We start from the raw sequence: 24,745 nt of genomic DNA on the forward strand, positions 1-24,745 counted from the left end.
ATCAATACCTGGTCCGCACAATGGGGGTGGCAGGGAGGGGGAGGAGCCTGGGCAGGGCTGGGTGGGGCTCCGGCCCCACCGGGCTGGGCTGCTCCTCTCCCTCTTCAGATGGACGGCTGGGCCCTTGCAGTTCTGGCTGCTGGGCTGGGGTCTGGGAGCAGGGGGCAGGGGGCAGGGATCGGGGGTCGGGGGGACTGCTCAGGGCTCCTGAGTGAGGCGTGAAGTCCCTTGACCTCTTGGGGCTGGAGGGCCCTCTGGGGCCTCGGCCCTGCCTGCCACTTCCTGCAGGCCCTTCTGCAGCACCGGCCGAGTCACCCGCCCCCACTGGCACCCCCGCAGTCACACGGAGCTCCTGTTCCGCACGCAGCTTCTGTGTCCTAGCCCGGCCAGACTTCTGGGAAGTTCTCTCTGAAATCTGTCTCCCTATAGCTTCTGCCTTTTCGGTTCGGTTCTGTTCATTGGACCCGCAGGGAGCCAGGGGAGGCTCCCCGAGAGTGGGCTTCTTCACCCGTGGAAGGGGAAGGGGGGGTCCCCACGCCTCGCCGTGGGCAGAGGCTGTCAGGGAGCCCAAGGGATGCTCCCCAGCCCCCCTCGGCCTCACCGGGGCCTCTGTCCTCAGGAGAGGGTGAGGACCTTCCTCCTGTGAATAAGGATGGGGTTTCCTGAGAGGACTGGCTTCGGGTCAGGGCTGCGGCTGGGGTCAAGGTCAGGGCTCAAGCTTGGGGCTGGGGTCAGGGTTCAGTCCGGGCCAGGGGAAGGGCTGTGTAGGACTGGAAGAGGGCTCGGTGTGCAGACAGACGGTGGCAGAGGTGGTCTGTTCTGGGTTTAGGACGGCGGCGTCTAGTCCGGGGTCAGGGTCTAGGCTGCGACCGGGTACATGTTCATTTTTGGGCTCAGGACCCATGTCCAGTCTGTGGCCAAGATCAAGGCTTTTGAGCATTCATTTGGGTTTAGGGTCAGGCCCCAGGCGGGGGTCAGGGTCAGGGTCAGGGTCAGGGGTCAGGCCTGCGATCAGGCTGGGGTCGAGGCTCGGGCTGTCGCCCAGGTTGGAGGGACAATCTCTCACTGGGATCAAGGCCCCGTCTGTGGCTGGGCCGCATCCAGGGCTCCGTGCAGAGGGTCTCGGCTCCGTCTGAGGCTGTGTCTTTGTCCACTGGGAGCCTTGGGTTGGGGCTGCCTTCCCGAATGTGTGGTGTTTGCCCCTGGCTCCCTAGTGGCGCAGCCCCCCAGGGTTTTCCGAGGCAGATGCCAGGGTCCAGAAGTGGTCACCATAGCTGGCAGCGCCCCGGTGCTTGGGGAGCGAAGCAGGGAGGAGATGAGACAGGGGGCGGCTGCGGGAGGAGGCCAGGCTGCGATGGGCGTGAGACGGGGCGCTGGGAGTCCGATACCGACTGAGGAGGGCTGGCCTCTGGGCACTGTGACAACCAGGCCACCGGCCTCAGGATGTCCAGCAGACCCTTAGGGGTGGTTTGGGCTGGGACACACGGCTGGCGTGGAAAAGAAAGGCCGGGTGGGGTGGGGAGGGAGGTGGCAGGACAGGACAGACAGAGCTGTCCCGGGAGCATGTGGCCTGTGCTCCCCTGCGGACAAGCCCCGTGCGGAGGTGCGTGGGGGTGTGTGTGCACGTGTGTGCGTGGGGGGGAGAGGTCGGGGGCACATGTGTGCGGATGGGGCTGTGTCTGGGTGCGTGCCTGGGACTGCACGTGTGTTTGGGGCCACACAGTAGGGTCTGGATGGGGCTCTGACGACACCATCCTCCACCCTCACTAACCTTTCACCCCCACGATGCAGGCGCCCCCTCTGCAGCCCCCGAGGGTCCTGGCCATCCCCACGGGACTGGCATCTGGACCCTGGAGGACCTCTCAGCGGCGGGCCCGTGACCCACTGCCTGGTCGCAGGAGATGCTCCAGGAGCACCCCGTCTGGAACAGTCCACAGGCTTCCCAAGGGCGTCCCCAGGAGGCAAGGGGGAGGCGTGAGACTGCCATGTCAGGGTCATGGTCACTGCCCCCAAGCACCACACACTTTCCCCCCAGGTCGCCCAAGCGTAGCCCCAGAATGGCACTGCCCACAGGCACCCGCCTCGGGAGGCAGACTGGCCCCAGGCAAAGAGCCGGGCCCCCCCGGCAGGGCAGTGGTAAGCACGGATGGGGGCGCAGCCGGGGTCAGGCCGTGGTCAGGGAGGATGGCGCCACCCCTTGTCTCACGGTGGGGGCAGCCCAGGTCTCTAGGGGCCAGACCGGGTGGGGTCTGAAGGTCTCCTGCTCCCCAAGCCCATTGCCACTGTCTCCTTGGTTCCCGTCTGCCGTCACCGTCTGGAGGCTCAGCGGGTAGCAGGTGCCCTTCCAAGTCCCCACGCCCTTGTCCTCTCCGTGTTTTCCTCCTCTCCTTTCTCCGCTCCCCTCCCCAGCCGAGACCTCTGGGGCTCCCTCCTGGCCTGAGGGTCGGCTGCACACCTGCTTACCTTGGGGCCGGGGCCACGGTAGGGGGTCAGCACCAGAAGGGGCCCAAGTCCCCCACCTGCAAGTGCGCTGAGTGCTCGGGCTTCCCTGTGCGTGTCCCTCCTGTCCCCTCACTGCCAGCCGCTTCCTGAGCCTTACCGCGCACCCGGCCCCTGGGCTGGGCGACCAGGGCACAGAGGGGAGTCCTCAGAGAGCCCACTGCCGCGGAGGAAACGACAGCCGGCAGGGGAGGGCCGGCAGGGCAGCGCCCAGCGGGGGGAAGGCAGCCCTAAACTGAGCTGTGCAGCTGGGTAGGACCCAGCAGCCAGGGCGTGAGTGGACACGCATTGCAGGGGAGAGGCCCAGATGTGCAGCTGGGGAGGACCCGGCCAGCGGGGGCGCGAGGGGACTCGAGTTTTCGGGGAGAGGCCCAGAGCCTGCTGTTAGAGAGGCAGCGAGGCCCCAGGGCCGCGGTCACCCAGCTCTTCCTCACAGTTCACCGAGGGGAACCCCAGTGGAAACAGTGCTGTCTGGGGTTAGACCCGGGTGGGGCGGGTCTTGGCTCTGAGGCGGAGGAGCCCCGTCACCTGGGAGGAGCTGGCGGACGGCCCTGAGCCTCGGGGTCGTCGGCTGTAAGAGGAGGTACTCATGCCATCTCCTTGGGGGGCGACGCGAAATGAGTCCCACTCCTCCCGGCTAGTAAGCGGGGCCACGGAACTTCACCCCTCTGATGGTCTAAGCAGCTGCCGCTGGCCTTTGTGACTGTGCACCCTTCTGTGTACAGACCTGGCGGGACGGCCCTGGCTGGTGTGGCTCCGAGGACTGAGGCTGGCCTGCGAACTGAAAGGTCACCGGTTCGATCCCCGGTCAGGGCACGTGCCTGAGTTGCGGGGGTGTGCGAGAGGCAGCCGATCCATTGCCCTCCCTTCCCCTCTCAAAATAAATAAATAAATAAATAAACCCTTAAAAAAACCCACATGGGGTCACAAAGGCCCAAAATATGTATAAAAATTCCTTACTATTAGGATCTGTTTGGATGACCAGAGTCCGATACCAGCCAGGTCTGATGGCTGAGGCCGTCGTTGAGATGCGTGTGGTTCCTGAGTCTGGCAGAGTGGAGAGTGTAAAAAATGAATTTCCCACACCTATTCAGTCCCTAAGTCAGACTTCGAGGTGTGTGTTGGCTTATTTATTTATGAATTATATACATGCATCGCTTTATTAAATGTGCAAAGTAGAAGCCTTAAAATAATGAAAGTAAAAATAAAAATGGAAGGAAAGCTACCGATGTCTTTTTGCATCCTCTGTGCGCCCCTGGGGTGCCCCGCCCCGCTCAGAGGACTCCTGGGCTGAGGTGGGGGTGCTGAGGGGGAAACAGGCCTCCAGGTGGTCACCCCAGAGGCCGGAGGGACGGAGGGAACCTGGTCACGGACGCCAGTGTCATGGGTGTGCTTCACCGCGTCCCTGCCCCACCCGCACCTGTGCGGGGCCTGCAGCTCCCAGGGGAGGGTGTGCTGGGATTGCGGCCTGCAGGGGGTCGGTGAAGTCTGTGGGTCTTTCTGAGTTAATCACCGCAGGTCACACAGAAAAACACCCTGTTCCTTAAAACCTAGAAAGAACTTCCTTTCTAGGTTTTAGAAAGCTTGAAAACCCGTACTCGGTGCCCCTCCCCTCCAGGGGTGAACTGTGCACGACATACAGTCTACCGTTCCAAGCACTTCCAGGCACGTGGGTTGGTGCCACGGAGCAGGTCCGCCTGCTGTGCGCCATCGCCGCCTTCCACACCCGGAACTTGTCGTCCTCCCAGACGGAAACTCTGTCCCCAGTCAACGCTAACTCCCCGCACCCACTGCTCTCCATCTCCGTGAACTTGACCCTTTCAGGCACCTTATAGAAGCGGAATCCCACGCTCCTTCCCCCGCTGTGTCTGGCTGGCGTCTCCCTCTTAGCACGATGTCTTCCAGGGTCACCGGTGTCAAAGCCTGTGTCAGAGTCCCCTCCCTCTGAGAACGGCCTGGTATGTACTGCGTGTGGGGGCCACGTCTGCTCGTGCACTCATCCGCCAGGGGACCCTTGGCCGCTGCCACCGTTTGGCGCCGTGAGGGACACTGCCGTGAGCCCTGGGGCATGTCCCTGAGTCCCCGAGTCCCTGCTCTCCAATCCCTGGCGACTGTCATAGAGGGAATTCTTTGACACGTTTTCCCAGAGTTTTGGGTCCAGCGATCACAGTTTTGTAAATCACAGCCCAGCATAAGGCTGTCACAGGCACATGTGGGAGCACGAGACGGCATTGCGGGGGTGCAGGAGGGCAGGGGGAGGGGCACACAGGGAAGACCAGCACCCGGTGGCGGGCCTGGGACTCCCCAGGCCGACGAGGTGGGCGGGCACCTCGTGGAGGGTGGAGGGACGGTGACGTGCCGAGGGCGATCTGATCCGGCCGAAGCGCAGGATGCGGAGGGGACTGGCCCTGGGAGAGCAGCAGGGACAGGGGGACACAGACCGGGCCATGGACGGCATGGTTGGCCCCCCGAGGACCCTGGGCTTCTCCTGGAGGGCAGAGGAGGCCCCGGAGACTGTTGGATGAGGGTGAGCGGTGGCCCCCCTAAGACTTGCTCCTGCCCAGGGTCCGGCTCCGCTGCTGGTGCCACCGTGAACCAGGGGAGGCTGGGTGGACATGAGGCTTCCACCCCGCAGTGGGTTTCTCCCTCCTTCCTGGTGTCCCCAAGGGGCCCGGTCTCCTTTCCGGTCCCTGCCGCCACCTTCAGGGGTCCTTCTCCAGGCCGCCTGGTCCGGACCCTACAATCAGTCACCCTCCCGAGAAGCACTCCCTGTGTGACCCCGTCACCGCAGACAGGTGCGCACACTCACGTGATCACCCATTCACTCATTCACATGCATTTACACACGCACACACATGCACACTCATGCATTCACACATGCACACACGCGCTTACACAAACCACAGTGCACGCTCACACACGTGCACAACTCAACGCACCCATGCAGGCGCACACACCTACTCACTCACACACACACACACCTGCGTGCAGTCACACGCACACGCTCCCTGAGCCGCAACACTCACACTGTCTCTCTCGCACAGCCTCCCCTCCCTCGCTCGCCCTCTCGCTCACGCCCGGGCTTCGCTGGGAGGCCAGAACCAGCGTTCTTCACGAAGCACCTACGGGGTGACGGCCCGTGGGCCTGGTGGCTCTCCCCGCGTCTTCCCCTGACGGTCTTCCTGGGTGGCTGTCACCACCCCTGCACAGACGCGCACACTAGGCCTGGGGGAGCCGACGGCCTCGCAGGGCTGCTGGGGCCAGGACCTGAGCACGGGGTCCCAGAGCCCTAACTCTGCACCCTCTTTTTGGCCCTTTCCCGGCCAGCTCGGTGTTTTTTCCTGGTCACAAACGTGCTTCGTCGAGCTGGCGAGACTCCCAGGTCGCGACCAGGCTCGCTCCCTCTCTGCCGTCTCCTGCGTGGGCCGCGCCTCTGCAGGTGCTCCACAAACCCTCTTCAGTGGACGACTCTGAATTCTGGTGCCACAGGGATGGTCTCGGGAGCCACGGGCACGTCCTCGTGCTGCCCCCTCTTCCGTCCGGCTCTGAGACTCACCCTCAGGGCCCCGCCCCGCGGCCGCCGTCGGGCAGCCCCTGAGTGTCCCGTCCTCCCTGTCTGCGCCGCTCGGACCTCGCCTCTCCGTGGGAACGTTCACGATCGTTTACTCACTCCTGTCTTTCCATGGGACAAGGTCCTCCCCGGGGACCGGGCTGTCTCTGATTCGATTCACCTTCGGGTGCATCAGAGATGCTCCCGGGCCCGCACGAAGCAGGCTCCGGGGGGCTGTGGGAGGACACTGCATGCAGAACCCCAACTCTGCTGCACACGTGCACCGGGGTCAGCTCCCCGACGAGGGCTGTCCCACCTGCCCCTGCTGGAGGACCTCCTGAGTGGGCAGCTTACGGGCAGAGCCACCCGGTTCCTTTTCGCACCTTCATCCCCCCCTGGGGTGGCTGGCTTGCCTGCTCTTGGGGACCCAGGGCCCCTCCCTTCCCGCACGGACAAGCCAGCGGGTACGGATGACAGGGTCCAGGAGGCTGGGACCAGCCCTTCCTCTGCTGCCAGCCGGCACCCACGCTGCGGTGGCCACGGTGCCTCTCTGGGCCTCAGTTTCCCTCTTTTTAACACGGGCGGGGGCTGGCCTCCCTGACCCCAGGGCCCTCCCCAGCTGTGCTCCTCGGTGGCCGTGAGATTCCGACGGCAGAGGCGGGAAGGCGAGATGGCCCCTCCTTCCCCACCGTCTCTCCCTGTCCCCCAGGGTCACCCCAAAGCCGCCCCCTCCCCGGCTCCCTGGAACTTCCCTGCAGCTGCAGGCCTGGTGAGACAATTGGGTGTTTTAGAGAAATACATTTTTGGGCTAATTTGCCATGCATAAGTGTTTCTCTTACCCTTTAAAGGCGGAGAACAAAGAGGCCTTTCTGCACCCGGGCGGGCTGCTGGGGAGGGGACCGCAGCTGTACCGGCCCGACGACCCTCCTCCCTCCCTCATCCTCGCGATCACCCCACCACACCGCCCCCCGCCGCCCCCCCCCCAGGAGAGACAGCCTGGACTTTCCCAGCCTCCCCCAGCCCCTGCCCACTGCTGCCTCTGAGGCCCCTCTGGCCTTGCCCCGCCCCAGCCCCCACCCTCCCACCAGCTGCCCCAGGCCGGGAGAAAGTGTGCGGGGGTGGGGGGCGGATGGGGAGGGGGCAGCAGGGGGAGAAGGCGGCTTTCCGCGTGGTGACGGCCCGCGGGGTGTGTGGGGGGCAGAGCTGCTGCGGGCAGTGCGGCGCGGTCACGGGTGCACGAGGGTGGCCGTCATCAGGTGAATCACCGCGGCGAGGGGGATGAGGCGGCCACTCCACTCATTCATTCACGCGTTCCTTCCTTCCTTCATTCATTCATTCGCTCAGCTGGTCTCTGCTGAGTTCCCACGTGGGCAGCAGCTCTCAGGGCGCGTCTGCGCTATGGGACCGAGAGGCACCGGTGACTGCAGCGAAGCACGCTAAGTCCACGCACTTTCGGCGTGGGGACCCCACGACACTGGTGGGAGGGGGCTTCGTGAACTAAGGTGCAGAGGCCCTGCGCGGGGCACCTGTGCATGATGAAGGGGACAGGCCGAGAGTGGCTTCCCTTGCTGGGAGTGCTGTCCCCGAGGCCGGCGGCTTCTGCAGCACACCCTGCGGAGGCCAACGGTCGCCATCCACACCTTTGCCGGGCTGTTCCTTCCGTTTGCTGGGAATGCTCTCCTCTTACTCTCTGCTGTCCTGAGGCCACCCCTCCCCTCTTTGGGGGGCCTCTCCTAACTCCCCACCCTCCTCCATCAGGGCTTGGCCCCTCACCATCCCTTGCCCGTCTCCCCCGGCACACCCAGGGACAGCTGCCTGTGCATGCACACTCATGGCAGGGGGGCGGCGAGCTGGATCTCTCCCGTCTGCACCCTCCGCCCTCCTGCGTGGGCTCATCGCGGGCGGTGGCCTTGGGTGTCCTCCCAGCACCCCGTGCAGGTGAGAGCGCGGCCCTCTGCGCTCAGGAGAGGTGGGAGGAGGGCTGGACGCCCCTCCTCCGCACTGCGGCCGTGTTGGCTGATGTGCGCTGGGCACTCGGACCGCCAGCCAGACGCTGCGGGGTGACGCCTGCCGAGTCACCGTCGCACCTGTGTAAGGCAGGCGCTGGTTCCTGCCGCTGCTCTGCAGATGGGGAGACTGAGACACGGAGAGGCCAGCGTTTGCTAATGGCCGTCGGCTTCCAGGGGAAGAGATCTCAGAGTCTGGGCTCTGAACCCTTGTGTCTGCCTGGCCCCAGAGCCGCCCGCCCACGGGGCCTCCTGGGCGGACAGGCCCACACTGGGTTCTCCTTCGTCCTGAAGTTCGCTCCGTTCCCCCCAACCCTGGGCCCTGACTCCATCCCGAGTGCGTGTGCATGTGAGGGATGGCAAGGTGCTGAGGCTGAGTTGCAGGAGGTCCCCCGGGAGGGCCATGAGGAGTTTGGGGGGCTGAGAGGCAGGGCCAGGCTGGGAGGCCAGAGCTGCGGCTTCCCCGCACGGCGCTGCCTGAGGGTGGAGAACAGCCTCTGGTTTTCGGGTTTCAGGACTGACCAGGGGCTCAGAGCCCCTTCTGACAATCTCCCCCAGTCCCCTGGGGCGAGCACGCCTGTGGCACAACTGACGCCTCCCTGTGCTCCCAACGTCGCGCAGGGTGACGGTGAGGGTTTCAGGGCCCTCCCTGCGCAGTGTGCGCACGCACTCCTGCGTCTCCCTCCGAGCATGCGGTGTGCGGCGTCCTGCGCATGCGTGGGCAGGAGAAGCGGAAGGATGCAGGCACTGGGCGGGGAGTCGGACAGAGGTCCCACGCCCACCTGCATCCTCTGAGCCCAACCGGGAAGAAGGGGCAGCCGGCCGCCCCCTGCACACTCCCGCACAGACACACCCTTGGAGGGTTGTGACAGAGCAGGCAGAGCCCTGGATGTGGCTGTTTGTCCCGGGGGCTGGAGGGGGAGCCCCCGCTGTGCCAGGCGGGCAGCCCCAGGCCTGTCTGAACAGGGACTGCGAGACTCGTCGGGGACCCCGCAAGCCCCGGGCGCCCCATTGCAGCCTCCTGACGGGCACTGCTGCGCGGTGACCGTGTGCCTGGCTGGTGGGCAGGGCCGGGTGGATTCGAGAGGCCTCCCTCTGCCCTTTCCGAGGACCCTGGGTTCTGAGAGCAGAGACCACGGGGCCTGAGGCAGGGGTGTACTGCCATGTGTCGGGGGGGCGGGGGGGGGGGCAGGGGTCAGTTAGTGGTGAAGGCAGCCTGCGGAAGGGGTGTTGCCCCCTGGAAGAAGGCTAACTGGGAGATTAGGGAAGGAGGCTTGAAGGTTAGGGACCGCTGGGGGAGAGGGAGGGCTTTACAGTCACAGAATCCTCGAGTATGAGAGGTAGAAAGCCCTTGGAGATGACCCAGTTCAAGTCTAGACAATCCAGAGGGGGAAACAGGCCCGGGGAGAAGGGATGACTTGCCCGACAGGGATGGGGCACCAGGCTGGGGGTTCAGCCTTGAATAAGGGCCTGCCCGGCCTCCCCGGCTGCGGCCTTGGGGGCCAGCAGACTCACGGGCGGACCAGCACTACCCGACACCATGAGTGTGGCCGCCTGGGCAAGGACAAGGCGGAGGGAGGGGCAAGGGGCTCATGGGGCACGAGGAGCTGGGCGAGGCTGGTTGCCAGAGGGAGTCTCTGGGCTGGGCTTTGAAGGAGGAAGAGGAGTCCGAGGGCTGACAGGGAATGAAGGGAGGAGTTTCCAGGCGACCTGGGTGGTTTGAGGTGGTTCCCGTGTCTGCCATCCCTGAGGGCAGCCCCGGCCTGTCCCCCATCAATACCCCGTCCCCTCGGAGACCATAAGCAGGCTGGCGATGGTTTTTGCATGTTTCCGTCCTGGGCTGGGGGATGGACTCGGGGTTCCCAGGTCCCCAGCCTTGGGCAAGGCCCCAGTGTGGTCCCAGTGGCAGGGCCTGGATTCACCCCCTTCCACTGAGTCGGAGAATGTTTATTAGGCACCAATTATGAATACACCTGACAGAGTGGGGAGGATGTCAGAGGGAGAGAGGAGGGAAAGGCATCCCGGGAGAAGGGAACAGCACGAGCAAAGGCCACAGCCGCCACTGCCGGACAGCAAGGGCCTGTTCCGCAGGTGTCGTCTATTTTTGCGTGGCTGGGGGAGGGGTGTGACGGGAAGGAGCTGGAAAGGCCCCTGAGGCCGGGGCTGGAGAGCCCGGGGGAGAGGTCTGGGCTTTCAGCTGAGCCAGCGGGAGAGATGCTCATGGGTTTTGAGCAAGAGCAACTCCCCCCCCAAGAGCCCAAGACTTGAGCCCAGAAGCCTCCAGGGGAGTCAGGAGACAGGCTGGTAGATGCGTAACAAGCAGTTCTGAGGAAGGAAGCCCCAGAGAGGCGCACTGCCCATCTTCAACACGTAAGGCCTCCTACCAGGCCAATTTCAAGCTCCCAGGGTGCCATCCACAGGCTTGGAAAGTTCCTGAGAATTGAACAGTTGGCTCTCACAAGCGGGTCAGAGCCGACCCCTGGGCTGTGGGTTACAGGCTGTAGCAGCCAGCGCTCGGCCCTCCTTCTCTCCCGGTTCCCTCCCAGAGTGACCAGAGACCGGGGGCCAGGGGTGGAGAAGGACCCTGGGGGATGCACCCCGTGGTTCGTCCAAGCGGGGGTCTTTGCCATGGCCCGAGTCCCAGGCCCTGTGCAGTTGAGCCTTGACTCAGGTGGTCGCCAGCTGGGTGGCTCAGGCCAGCCCCTCGCCCCTCGAACTGCCTTCACAGGATCGGTCCTGGGCTGAGGAGGTGACCTGGTGGGAAAGACGGGGGTGGGGACAGGACTGGGCTGGGGAGGCTTGGGGGCGCCTGAGCCCCGTGCCCTGCAGATAGGGCACAGGCCCCCCCCCCCCAACACCTGCCTGTTCACTAGAGTCCATCGGATCCCCAGTAGGGGCTGCAGCAGGGGGGTCCTGTGAAATGAGGGGTCTGGGGGCAGGGCGGGGGGCAAGGAGAGCCACACGGGAGGCCCTGGGTTATGGGCCACCAATGATGGCTTTCTGGGCTTTGACGCATGTTGGTCCCTCTGCCTGGTGCTGCCCCCCTCCCTGTCACTTTGCAAACTCCTAGGCTGCCATCAGGCCTCAGCTCCAGCTGGCCGGTTCCGAGAGGGAGGGGTGAAGAGCGCGAGTTTGGGCATCATCTGCCTGTGAGGTCCCGGACAGTCCCCTCGGTCTTTCTCAGCCTCACCTGTAAAATGGGGACAATGATGACACCCAGCTTGTAGGATGGATGCAAGGGTTATGTGCAGTGCACCTGGCGCAGAGGGCCCCACTTCTGATTGTTGGGATAGTGTCACCCCCGGTGCCTCCTACTGTCTCCCCAGGGTAGGCTGGCCCTCTGAGTGCCCACCACGCCCTGCAGGAGCCCCTCGGTGAGGTCATAATCCTGGCTGACGTCCATCTCTCCCACAGGACAGGGAGCCCCCGAGGGTGGGGATTGGGGCCCCGGGCCCAGCCCAGCCCAGGCCTCACACCTTGTTCCAGGTGAGGGACTGACCCCGGCCAGCACTCCGCCCCAGCCTCAGCCCTGACACCGACCCCTGTGGCATCGCAGCCCAGTGGCTGCTCCTCACGGAGCCTCCGTTTCCTCTCGTGTGACCCAGATGATCTCTGAGGTTGTTGCAGCCGAAGTCATGCTGTGAGTCCATGCCCTGCACCCGGAGTCACCATCCTGCCCCCAAAGCAGCCCCCGGCTTCCCGGCCCCATCCGTCTCTGCCCGTCAATGGCCCCACTGTTCTCCCTCGACCCAGGCGTGAAACCCGGAGTCATTTTTGACTCATCGTCTCCTTAATCCCCCCGCCCCCCGTGGCTAATTATCATCATCATCATCATCATCATCACCAGCCTAGACAGTTTTTCCTTCAAGACGTTGCTCACATCCGCTGTCCCCCGCCCTACCGCCCCGGATGGAGTCTTCGCCCCTCTGTCTGAAGTGCGGGTGGTTTGTCCACGTTCTCTTCTCTGTAGCCGCGTCCCTTCCCCTCCTTCCATCAGGCCACCTCCCCAGCAGTGCCCCCGAAATTCCTGTCTTGTCACCCCCCCAAACGAGACGCACAGCTGCTCCTCGGCAGGGACTTGACGTAGCTGCCCTGGAACCCGTCAGCAAGGAGCTGAGCGCTCCCTCGGGCCGAGTGTGCCCAGGGAACTGGGGTCTTGGGCTTGGGGGAGCAAGGGGCCCTGCGTGGGGTGTGGGGGAGCCCCGCCGTGAACGGTGACCCCGCCCGTGCGGCTGCGGGTCCTCTCCGAGCCAGCTGTTCCAGCGCTCACACCGAGGCTCACGCCTGCTGTCGGCACACGTTTGCACGCGTTCACGCACGCCCCACACGCACCTCCGCCCGGCACACGGGTTGAGCTCTGCTCTTCGTTGGACCCCGTGCTGGGCGTGGGGCAGGGACTCCGGGGCGATGAAGACACAGGCCCTGCCTGCGTGGAGCTCACACACTTACTGGCCCGGGGGGTGGGAGGGGTGGGGGAGGGGCACGGCAGTGGATGACGGTGCCCACGGGCCGTGTCCGTACTGTGGGTGCCGCTCATTTCTCCCGAATCGGGGAGAGAGCCCACTGAGCTGGGTCTCGAAGGCCGAGGGGTCCTGTCGAAGAGCGGTGTTTCCGGAGGGACAGAGTGGCAGAGGGGCTGGGAGGCTTTGGGCCTGGAACTCCCCTGGCCCCCGAGCCTAGAGGGTGCAGGGGAAGGAAGGGAGGGAGGGGCTCACGCTCCGGCACCCCAGGCCCCCTTGGGGCGGGGCTGGCTCTGTGGGACCCAAGAGGGAGGCAGGCCCAGCTGCTGGGAGCCCAGGACCCATAACCCGGCCCTGTGGGCCTCGCCACGGCCGACCACACTGGGCTGGCACGTCTCTGTGGCTGGGCCCCCTCCTCGGGGTGCCCTGGGGTGGGGGTTCTGGCCTGGGGAGCGGCAGGGACTGGGTGGCCCAGAGTTTCCACTTGGTGTTTCCACTTGATCTCCTCGGTTGTTTTGCAAGAGCAGCGCAGGATCCTGAGGGGCGGGCGGGGCGGGGCGGGGGCGGGGTGGCCCCCGGAAGGCGCCGGGGCCTGGCTGCCCGCCCTCCATGTGACTCCCCTGCCTGACAGCCGTGTCTCGTGGCAGGGCCTCGAGGCTTCCGGCCTACGCTCACCCAGCAAGTGCATGACGTGGGCCCGGGCACAGGGCCCACACTGGGCGAGTTCCCGCGTGACCCACACTGTCCCCAGAGCACTCTGCACTGGGGCCCGACCCCTGTGACCGCCTCCTGACCCCCACTTTCAGCACAACCCCCGGGGGCAGCACCTGGGTGCCGTGAAACTCAGGCGCCCACGTCTCCCAGCTCCCCGCCCACCTCTCCAGCTGCCCCTTCCCAGGTCCTCGGCCAGTTCCCCTTCCTCCTCCTCCTCCTCCCGCCACCACTTCAGGTCTGCTGCCTGGCCACCCACCGGCCACCTGTCCCCCGAATCCCCCTGGACTGGCCGTGCTAGGCTCCCAGTCCCCACGGGTTATCCTCGTGCTGTGTGGGGCTGCCCGTGCTCCGGGTGTCGGGCCTCAGGCCCGGCCTCTGTCCTTTCGCTCACCCCTGGGTCTCAGTCAGACCAGGAGGAGCTGGGCCGGCCACTCCTGGATCCGGAACCTGCTCAGCCCCCACCTGGCTGTGTGGTGGCAGGTGAGTCCCAGCCTTCCCTGGGCTGCGGCTTCCGGCTCCCTCCTCCCTGCAGTGGGGGTGATAGGAACAGAGTCGGCGATGTCCCAGCGCTGGGTCTGAGGAGGAAGAGGTACCTGGTGCAGGGTGCGGGGTTTGGGGGGGCGGGTGATGGAATTGGTCAATGAACAAGGCCTCTCTCCCAGTCAGAATCGAAGCTTCGGCACCAGCTGTGCAACCGGTCGATGAAGACATTTCCCCGAGCCTGGGGTCCTCCTCTGTAGAATGGGCATGACAACAGTGCGGGGGAGGAATTCTCAATGGGTCTGGGGTTCAGAGAGCGCCTCCTAGAGGGGAAGTGTGGCGCAGCCCTGAGGGAATCGGCCAGCAGCCCTGGGAGGGTGCTGGGGGAGGGGGAGGGAGGGCAGCGCCTGTGCAGAGGCTGCAGGTGGAAACCAGGAGCTTCTCGGAGTGAGGCTGGGGAGGTGGAGGCGGGACCTGGGGCTCTGGCCCAGGAGGGTCTGGGGCTCTCCAAGCTCCCACTCCGGACTGCCCTCGACCCGCCTCCCGCCCCCAGCCCCAGCCAGGGGGGTGATGGCCTCTCTCCTGCTCGCCAGACTGGCTCCCTCCTCTGTGCCTTTCCTTGCGCTGGTGCCTTGCCTACAAGCCCTCCCGCCCCTGTTGGCTTGTGCAAAGCCTACCCATCCCCCGTGATACAGACGCTGCCAGTGCTTCCCCCAGCGAGCCTTCCCTGCCCCAGGCCCCGGCCCCCCACCTCCCACTCCCCTCCACCTCTTTCCCTCTCTCCTCCCACTTGTCCTCTCCCCCTTTGCATCGCTACCTGCTGCACAAACCCGCTGTGTCGAGTCGTGGTGCATGCAGGTGGTGCCCGGGGCCGGGAACCCGGCAGGAGCCCCATGCCTGTACGTTAACCATTGCCCATGACAGCCTTCCCTCCTGTGGGCTGCACACCCCCCCTCGCCTGATCCTCACCCCCACCCTACAGAGCTACAAGGGACAAGGAGGCAGAAGCCCGTGAGGCCAGGGGTGCCCAAGGGCCCAAGTCAGTGTGGGGGGGGCGGTGCACGCAGGAACACAGGGGTCTCCCTCACCTGCCCCAGGGTGTGCCTGGCCCAGGGCTGGGGCCTGTCAGGGGCACATTTCCTCTCTGTTTGGTCGGGACCCCTACGCCTGTCCTGCTTGTGTCCCGGGCCACGCGGCCTCCTACCCACTGGCCGCCGCCCACCCGCAGCTCCCTTGGTGCCATCGCTCCCTTCTGTGGCCCCTGCCACCCCACCCTCCTGCTCCAGGCCCTGGCTGGGGCTGAGCGGAGGCCCCGCAGGGACGTCAGCCACATGCGGAGGGTGGGACAGCCCAGGCCCTGGGCCGGGAGGCACTGCCCTTCCCTTCCGGTGACCGTGAGCCATCCCTCGCCTCTCGGAGCCTCCGTTTCTGCCCCAGAAGAACGAGGTGCCTTCGTTCCGCACGCCCGCCAGAGCGTCAAGGGGCACGCAGTTTCACAGATGAGGAGAACGGGGGCTTTGGGCAGGGGGGCCAGGGGTGGGAGCTAGCCTGCCGGAGGCGGAGGCGGCTGCTGAGCCATTGATTCCCCTGCTTTGCGGGGCCACTGGCAATGTCACGGCACAGTGGGGCTGGGGCAGGGTGGGGATGTCCGGAGAGCCCTTTGTGACGCTTTAGGAAGTGCCCAATGAAGGGGCTTCATCCTTCAGCCAGGGGGACCCCTGGAGGCGGGGTTCACTCCAGGTGCCGGGAACCCCACTGTTGTGAAGCAGCCCGTGGCCACCTCGCTCTCTTTAGGACCCTGCCTATCCCAAAGGAACAGGACCCCTTTCTTAGCACATAGTAGGGGTGCGGACTACACAACTGAAGGGTGGGCAACGGGGTGGAGGAGCAGCCTCAGGGACAAGAAGGGACAGGCGTGCAGTGTTTGGAGGGCTGCAGTAGAAGTCCAGGTAGGCCTCCCACTCTCGCCCTGGACCGCCTACAGTTCATTTGCACACGGCAGCCGGAAAGCCCTGTTTGAAAAGGGACCACGCCGTCCCCTGCTGTGGGCTCCCACGGGCCCCTCACACCTGCGCTCCTCCAGCGCTTCCCCGTGACGGACCGCCTGCCCCCTCACCCCCTCACTCCGCTCCGGCCTCCTGGCTGTTGCCAGGCCCCCAGCACATCCCCTCTCGGGGCCTTTGCCGCTGCCGCCCCCACTGTCTGGAACACCGGAGGGACGGAGGGACAGAGGGACGTGCCCCAGAGAGACTTCCTCTCCTCATTCAGAGCTTGGGGAAGTGTCACACCCTCGCTGGGGGGGCTTTCCTGGCCACTGTCTCTAAGGAACGCCCCTCCTATCACTCTGTCCCTTTACCCTGCTGTGTGTCATCGCAGAGCGTGTGGCCACCTGCCATCTGTGGGTATGTTTCCTTGTCCGTGCCCCTCTCAGGAGCATCTGCTCCCTGAGGGCAGGAGTGCAGTTCCGTCCACCGCTGTAGCCCCAAAGCGGGGGCGGGGCCGGGCTCAAGGCCAGTGCTCAACCAGTGTTTGTGTTAGAAAGGAAGGAGGGGAGGAAGGAAGGAAGGAAAGGAATGAAAGAAGGAGAGAAGGAAGAAAGGAAGGAGGGGAGGAAGAAGGAAAGAAGGAGGAAGGAAGGAAGGAAGAAAAGGAGAGTGGAAGGACCTCTTTCTTCTGCTAATGAGCGCAGTCTGCTGCCTTTAACTCGTGGTACGCCTCCGCGGCGAGGCCCGGTGCTGGGTGCTGTTTGAACAAGCGGTACCCGCGGAGGGACCACAGTGCGCATGCGCCGGGGTGGCGGAGGCCGCAGAGGTAGAGCACGGACTGCAGCGAGGAGCCTAGAGCCCAGCGTCGATTCCCTTGGCATCGTTTGCCTCGTTATCAGACATGGCCTCTCGGGGCCTGAGAACCGGGGCTGGTGGGTAGGAGGTGGGGGAAGGGGAGAAAGCTGGGTGAGGGTGACAGAGATTTGATTCAATTTTAGGAAAAACGTTCTAACAGACAAAACTGTACAAACTTGATGGAAGGGAGCTTCTCAGGAGGCAAAACACACCCCGTCTGCAAAATCTGGCAGGTGGAGGCTGGGTGGCCCAGGAGCTGGGACTCCAGGACCTGAAGCCAGAGATGTGAGGACCTAGGGAGGGCCGCTTGAGGTTGGTGGGCCAGGCCCCAGAGCGTGGAGCAAGCCGGGGTCATGCCCAGGCAGTGGACGCCGCGGCTCCAGGCCCGGAGGCCTCAGGCTGCTGGGACTCGGCCAAGCAGCCATGTTGGGACTCTGGTCCCATGGACGCAGACCCGCCCAGGGCACAGGAAGGCACCCAGCTCCCGGCCTAAGGGTCCCCAGTGCGCCCTCTTCTCCCCCACCGCCCCCAGTGGCCTGGGGCTCCTGCGCCCATGGGGTTAAATCTCTCCCTGTCTCTCTCTGCTCCAAGTTGTTTTCCAAGCGAGGTAGAGAATGGTTCTCTTGTTACCAACATGGCTTCTGGGCATTGGGTAATGCGCTCGCTCTTCCCCCTGCCCGCTCCACAAAGGCACCTTTTGTTCCTCTCCCGGCCCCTCTCCCTGGCTCTTCCCCGGCCCCCCACCCACCCCAACTCCCTCCTCCCCGCGCCTCCCGCCCCACGCTGCACCCCTGGGCTGTGCGGAGTGACCGCGGCCTGGCCTGGCCTGGCCGTGGCGCCCTCGCTCCCGTGCGCGCCCTGGGCGCAGCCGGGCCCGGAGCCCGCGGCGGCCATCTTGGGGACGCCGCTCCCGCAGCCCCGGACTCGGCCCGGACTCGGTGGCGGGGTGGCAGGGGCTCAGTGCGACATCCCGGGGCACCTCGCGTCCCTGCGACGGGGAGAGGGGGGATCCCTGCTGCCAGCCCCCACCCCGGCCCAGCCCCTGCACTGAGACCAGGCAGACACCCCCCTCCCCCATCCCGCTAGGGCCGCACAGCAGCCTCCGAGGCGGGCGTGGCGTCCCGTTTTTTGGAGGTGGAGACTGAGGCCCAGGGCGGGGAGTGTCCCCTGTCCCAGTGGCTCAGTGAGCGGGTGCTGCGGCTGGACTGAGCCCCGTGCTTCGCCCCCAGACCTCGCCAAGTAGCTCAAGCCCTGGGCAGACACCCAGACGCGCGGGCAGTGCCGGGATGGCTGGAGTCTCCGGCGGAAGTCCAAACCCAGCGTTACTGGAATTGTTCGAAAACGAAACAGATGCGTCAGCCATGGGAGTGTTGGGAAGCCAGTGAGACACTGAAATGTCTGCTCCCTGGGAAGACGGGCTCCGGCCACTGCCCCCTCCCCTGTCCCCCACAACAGCCCAGCAGGAGAGGCACGGATAGTTTGGCGATGCTGTTTTTCAGACAGGGAAACCCAGGCACAGAGAGGACACACGGCCGGGACTCGGGGCTCACCCAGTTGACTCTAACTCTGGTCATTGCCTTCCAAGGCCTTTGCCCACCCGTCCCTTGAGAGGCTGGGGGCCCTGGGGCGGGGACTTGGGCCGCCCGCAGCGACTCCAGCCCTTCTGTCTAGAATCCTGGACAAAGGAAGTCCGGAGGCGGCTGTGCTCCGCGCGTTCTCAGAATCCTCCATCTCATGCCGTCCCTGCACTTACAGAAACACGAGAGGGAACAGCAACCGCCCACTGCGCACCTGCGTGGCGCTGGCGGGGGGCACTCACCTGTAACCTCCGTGCTGGGGCCGGGGGAGGAGCGCCAAACTGGTGATGGATGGGATAGGGTGTGGGGGCCGGCGGGACAGGGGAGTTGAATGAGACCCTGGGCCCGCCCTCAAGAAGCCACAGTCCGGGAGGAGAGACAAATCAGTAAAGAGCTGGTGTGCTGCAGGGCAGGGGCCCAGAGAGCGCATTGCCCAGCTGGGAGGTTGAGAAAGGAAGGCTTCCTGGAGGAGGTGACCATGAATGTAGCCTCAAAAGACAAGTAGTTCACCAGGCAAGCAAGTTGAGAGAGGGGTGGAAGAGGAGCTGGGGGTTGGAGGCCAGGCTGGGTAGAAGGTGAATGTGGGGGGGAGAGGCCCCCCCCCAGGCCTGTGTGCTGCAGCAGATTGGGGCGGGGAAGGTGGAGGGGAGAAGCAATGGGGGCTGCAGGGGGCAGCGAGGGGGGCTGCCGAGGACCTCGGGTGCGCTGAGAAGGTGTAGGTACTGGATCCTGCTGGCAGTGGGGGATCACTGGGTTTTACAGGGGTCAGATTTGAGTTCTAGGAAGATCTCACGTGCTGGATCTGTCCGTCTCGTTTACTCCTGTTTTCCCGGCACCCGGCTCAGTGCCTGGCACACAGTAGGCACTTGCTAAATGTGTTCCGTCACTGCCAGCAGTGTGCCCTGCAGCAGGGGCGAACTCCAGCTGTGGGGCCTTGGGCCTCCGTGTCCTCCTTTGTGAAACAAGGGTCACAGCGCCTGCCTCGTGGGAGTGTCGTGACACTAGGGGACAGGCATGTGGGGGCTTCACTCGGTGTCCGGCAGGCGGTCACGTTCCATCGCTGGTACCTGTGAGCAGCGTGCGCAGGCAGCCTGGAGGGAGGGGCTGGGGACACAGTCCAGATCCAGGGGCCAGGTGTGGGGGGCAGGCCCAGGAGGCGGGGGTGTCGAGGGCGACCCTAGGTTTCCGGACTGGGAGACAAGGTGGAAGGTCATTCCTGAGCGAGGGACACAGCAGGACAGGCCTGGGGTCCGAGGCCTGAATCCGAGCGCTGCGGGGTGTCGGGGCGGACGTGCTGGGGGGCCTGGAGCCTGGGACGGAGGTCCAGGCTGGGGGTCTGGACGAGGGCACGGAGGAGCCCCGGCCACCGGAGACGGGGTCCGGAATGACAGCAGGGGTCTCACTGCATTTACTCTGTGCCCGGCCCTTGTGTTAACATATTTGAGCCCCCCCAACAAACCCCATGAGAGGGCAGCATCACACCCCCATTTTATAGGTGGGGAAACTCAGGCAGGAGGAGTGGGGTCTGCAGTGTCCAGAATAGGTCTGTCTGGAGAGACAGAAAGTAAAGCAGTGGTTGCCTGGGGCCAAGGGCAAGGGGGGTGGGCAGTGGGGGTGATGGCCGGGGGGTACAGAGTTTCTTGGGGTGACTAAAATGTTCCAGGATGATTTCGGGAATAGTTGTACAGCCCCATGAACACACCAACAACTGCACTGTGGACTTCGAATGTGTGGACTATATGGTATGTGAGTTACATCTCGATTAAGCTGTTACTGGGGGGCGGGCAGGGCTTGGTGGGGGTGGGGAGAGCTGCTCCAGGGGAGGGGAGGGAAGGGGGCCGGGGTGCAGGCAGCCTGGGCCCAGGCAGGGGTGGGCAGGGCCGGAGGAGGGCGCTACCTGGTGAGGCGGATGAGCCTTGGGGTTTGTCCGTCCAAGCCCAGGGCAATAGTTAGCACAACTTAAACATGTATGAAGGGGGTTGGTCTCATGTTAAGTATTCTAATCAAAAGACAAACAAAAACCAGTGTCTCTCCCTGGCCTCGTGGGTAGCATCTGCAGCCCACTTTCACAGAAGGGCCCAGAGCCGCTACGCAGCCATGGGACAGCTCTGGGCACCTCGGAGGGGCTGCTGCTCAGAGGACCCCTGGACGCTGTCCTGGCTCAGTTGCCGCTGCAGTGACCTGGTCCAGAGGGAGGCCACAGACGTCCGGCACTCTGTCACAGCGCACTAGGTGACAATGAACAGTTGTGCACAAAGGTGTCCATCTCCGAGTGCCACACGGTGGACAGCTGGCCACGGCCTCGGTGCCCAGCAGCAGGGGCTGGGCGAGTGTGCCATGCACACTCCCTGGGCGGAATGTGATTCGGCCACTAAAAGTGGCACTTGTGAAGCATTTCTATGACGTAGGAGATGTTGTTGGTATAATCTTAAATAAAAAAACGGGGCACAGTGTATGCATGTATATAACTGTAATAAAAAGCAAAAAGCATGTGCCATGAGCTCCACTTCACTTTAAAAGTACAGAAAAAACTGGAGGAAAACCCAAGGATGCCAACCATAGTTGTATCTGGGTGGTGGGGCTTTGATTTTGAAGTCTGAGTGCTTTGTACTTTATGGGGTTTCCAAATTTCTGCAATAAACCCTCTGAAATCTCAAAGTTGTTTGAAATGAGGGCGTGGAGTGTATCCTGTGTTTAAGAAAGTCCCATTTCCCTGGAAGATCTCCCTACGCAGACATTTAAGATCTTGGGGTGTATTGGTGTGTTTTCAGCGTGAGGTGAGGAGCTCGAGTCAGGAACGCATCTGACTACAAAGAATGGAAAACCCACCTGGAGCAGGTTGCCCGTCCCCTCCCCCACCAGGAAGTCCCGGCAGGCCTTGCGGTGCTGCTGCCGACGCTGCCGCGGTGGAAAGTAGACCTGTTGCTCCTTTGCTCCCAAACCATCTCTCTCCCACTTCTGTCCCCACATCGTTGTCAATATTCTGGGACTCGGATCAGCCCCTGCGCGCCCTGCCCCGCCCCAGCGACATTGAGATGGCAGAGAAGCTCAGCAGGCGGCGCGTCCGTGCTCCTCCAGCCCCGGCCTCCAGCCGCACTCGGGGTGCCGGGACCAGGCAGCCCAAGGCCCGGTGCAGGGCCTGCTTGTGGGAGGCTGTCGCTGAGGAAGTGACCTGCCTGGGCGTCGCTGAAGAATGAACGCACGGGCGGATGGAGGCAGGACTGGAACCTGCCTCTCAGCTCTCTTCCTCCCCCGAGGGAGAGAGACGGCCCAGTCCGAACATCCCTCACGGCCTGCCGCCCCGCTGCTGGGCCTCATCATCCACCGCTGACCCGCTGCGGCTCACACGCACCACGGGGGGTGTACTCCGTGCCTTTGCTCACACTGTTCTCTCCGGACACCTTTCCTCCCTGCCCGCAACCCCTGTGATCTAACTTACCGCGTTTTTAGATCCGGCCCCAGCATCACCTCCCCGGCTGGCCTAGGGGCTCCCCTCTGACACCCAGAGTGCTTGGCGCTCACTGAATGGACCAGCTTCGTGGTTATCCTGCTCTGTTCCTGCGCCTCGCCCCAGCCCATGAGCCCCTGGGGGAGGCCTGCGTCTGATCCAGCTCAGCGTCAGGCTGGCCCGGTTGGGACATGTGTGAGCAGGAAGTCAGAGGACCAGGCTGTGCCCTGCTCCGGCCCCCGCTCCCGAGGAGCCGTGACCAGTCACACCCTGCTTCCCGGCCACAGCCTGGGAGAGTCGGGCGTCCTCGGCCTGTTCCTGAGGGCCCAGTTGTCCACAGGAGGGGCAGGGCAGGCGTGGGGCAGCCTGAGGTGGGTGCCTGAGATCTGAGACCCCCTGTGGTAGGGAATAGGGTGGGTGTGGAGCAGGAGAGGTGGGGGCTGCCTTCTGGGCTTCTGCAGACCAGACCCCACCAAACAGGCTGGCCTGGTGGCGTCCCCACCACCGCAGGGAAGGTGGCCCCCAGCGGTCATCAAAGGCCAGCAGGGGCCCTCCCTCAGAGGGGGAGGGGGGTTAGGGGTCCCCCTGGGGCTGAGAATGCTCTGCCACTGCCACTGACGAGCCCCCATCCGTCAGCCCTGCACAATGGGGCCATTAACCCCTGACCCTGGCCCCTTTTTAGCCACTTCCTTTGGAGGGACGCCCCCACCCCAAGAAGGAGAAAGGAGGGGAAGGCTTCTTCTGAGTCTCCCTCTTCAACGAGGGGCCCAGACGCAAGGACACAGCCCTGCGGGCCTTTCCAAGGCTCTGCAGCCTGGGGTCTCCGGCTCCTGTCCTCTGCAGCTGCCTCTGGGCCTGGGGGTGCCCCCACAGCCCCCGTTGCCTGTAGGAGCGCCCCTGAAACCAAAGCAGTGTGTGCAGGGGTGGGGGGCGAGAGAGGGACCCTGAGAGACAGACAGGGACAGAGGATTCCAAGAGTCACTTCAGGTCAGAGGTGGCCCTTTCCGTTCACACAGCGTACCCAGAGGGACGTCACAGGCCACTCGTGAGACTCGATGCAAGAACCTCACATACAGTATTAACACAACAAACTCAGCCATGAATAAGAAGGATGTAGACCTCAGAGTTTATCCTAGTAATGTATTTTCACCTCTGGAAATCTATTAATGCCATGTATCATGTTAATCAACGAAGGGAGAAAAGTCATGTGATCATCTTGGCATTGGCAATACATTGCCACACCCAGTTTTGATAAAAAATGTTTGCGCAAACTTCGAATAGAAAGAAGTTTCCTTAAACCGATCGATATCATCTACAAAAACCAGTACAGACATAGTTCTTAAAGGGGCAACAGACACATTCCTGAAAATCGGGGACAAGTTTGCCCTCATCCCCGAGTCTCTTTAACCCTGTACCTGGGATCCAGGTGGGGGCTGTGGGTCGTGAGAACCAGCAACAAGGCGTAAGGGCTGGAGAGGAAGAAGCACAACTGGCATTGTTTGCAGGGGATACAATTGTCTGCATAGGAAACCCAAAATAATCTGCAGGCAAATGATCGGAACTGGGACCAACTCAGCAGAGGTGGACACAGGACATTCTCACGTCCACGTCAAAGACAGCAGCTACAGCGTGAGGATGGAACCTGGAAATATTACGCTACGGACGTCGGACCCCAAAGGCCACAGAGATGATGCCACTTATATGAAATGCCTGGAAATAGGCAAATCCCTAGAGACAAAAAGCAAACCACTGGCCTCCAGGGGCTGGGGAGAAGGAGGGGGTGGGGGTGGCTGCAGGGGTGAAGGGTTCTTCTCTGTGCGATGCGGGAGTTTTGGAGTAGAGGGCGGTGACGACGCACAGCCTCCGGAACAGGCTGAGAACCGCTGGATCATGCCCGTCCCCAGGATGGGTGTCAGGGCGTGTAACTGGTATCTCAACAAAAATCGCGTTTATAAACACCAGAGTATAATTTTAAAAATCCCCCTTTACAATAACACCCAAAACGAAATCCAACAACATGTTTGTAGAGAAAAGCATAAAGCGTCACTGAGGCGCAGCCACTCCGGAAAACGGTTTGGCGGTTTCTTAAACTCCGAGACGTACACGGCCATGTGACCCGGCAGGCGCACTTCCGGGCGTTCATTACAGAGAAACAAGGCCTCACATTTCCACGAAAATGTGCACGCGAGTGTGCGCAGCGGCTTTATGTGGGAGAGTCAGAAAGTGAGAACTACCTGGATGCTGTTCAGTGAGCGAATGGGTGGAAAAGTGGGTGCATTCAGACCATAGAAAGCCACTCAGCAGCGAAAGGGAACCCCCGATACGGGCAGCGGCCTGGAAGGAGCTTGAAGAAATCGCATGGAGGGAAAAAGCCCGTGTCCCAAGGCGACATGCCGTGTGGTTCGTTCCTGTTCTGTCCTCCGTGTGACAGAGGTCTGGAGAGGGGGACCGATCGGCGGTGGCAGGGCTGCAGGTGGGAGGGGGAGGCAGGGGTGGGCACCGCTGCCAGGGCTGCATCTGGACTGTGGTGATGACAGAAACCACGCAGGTGAGGAAGTGGACGGCGCTCACACGCACACACACGTGAATGAATGAATGCACGCATGCATGCATGCATGCATGCAGAACCAGCGACGGCCAAACCCGGCCTGCAGGCGGTGCTGGTATCGGCTTCCTGGCTTCGGTACAGTGCTACGGTACATCACTACGGTGATGACAGACGTCACCACTGAAGGGTACGCAGGACCCTCTGTGCTATGGTGGCCGCTTCCCGTCATTCTGTAATGATCTGGAAACAAAAGTCGTGTTGACGAGGAACGTTATGGGAAGACCTGGAAGAAGATCCCAAAGGTTTGTTTCGGAACCACAGCTGCCGGGAGCGGAGGAGGGGCAGGCCCGGGCAGGGCTGGGGCCGACAACGAGCCATACTCTCCCCTTCTCTCCAATGTTGCACATTTGAAATTTCCCATCATGAGACGTAAGGAGAGACTGAATAAATGCGGCGAGAGAGAACTTGCTCTCTCACTTCAGCCCACTCGGGCCTCTGTCTGACCCAGAGTCGGTGGCGTACAGCTGTCAGCTCTTCCCAAGCTAACGCCTGGGCTCAGCTCGATCCCGATCAGCCCCCACGGGCCTTGCTTGGGTGGAGCTCGCCTGGAGATTCTGGAAGTG

The 24,745-nt window shown here is 63.5% G+C and overlaps 1 protein-coding gene across 1 annotated transcript in view; it reads left to right on the forward strand.

The window, feature by feature from the left end:
- Positions 1-24,745, forward strand: part of PICK1 (protein interacting with PRKCA 1) — a 66,739-nt gene that overhangs the window by 23,158 nt on the left and 18,836 nt on the right. The window lies entirely within an intron of this gene.

The sequence above is a fragment of the Phyllostomus discolor genome, chromosome 2 (genome assembly GCF_004126475.2).
Source record: "Phyllostomus discolor isolate MPI-MPIP mPhyDis1 chromosome 2, mPhyDis1.pri.v3, whole genome shotgun sequence".
Taxonomy (NCBI): domain Eukaryota; kingdom Metazoa; phylum Chordata; class Mammalia; order Chiroptera; family Phyllostomidae; genus Phyllostomus; species Phyllostomus discolor.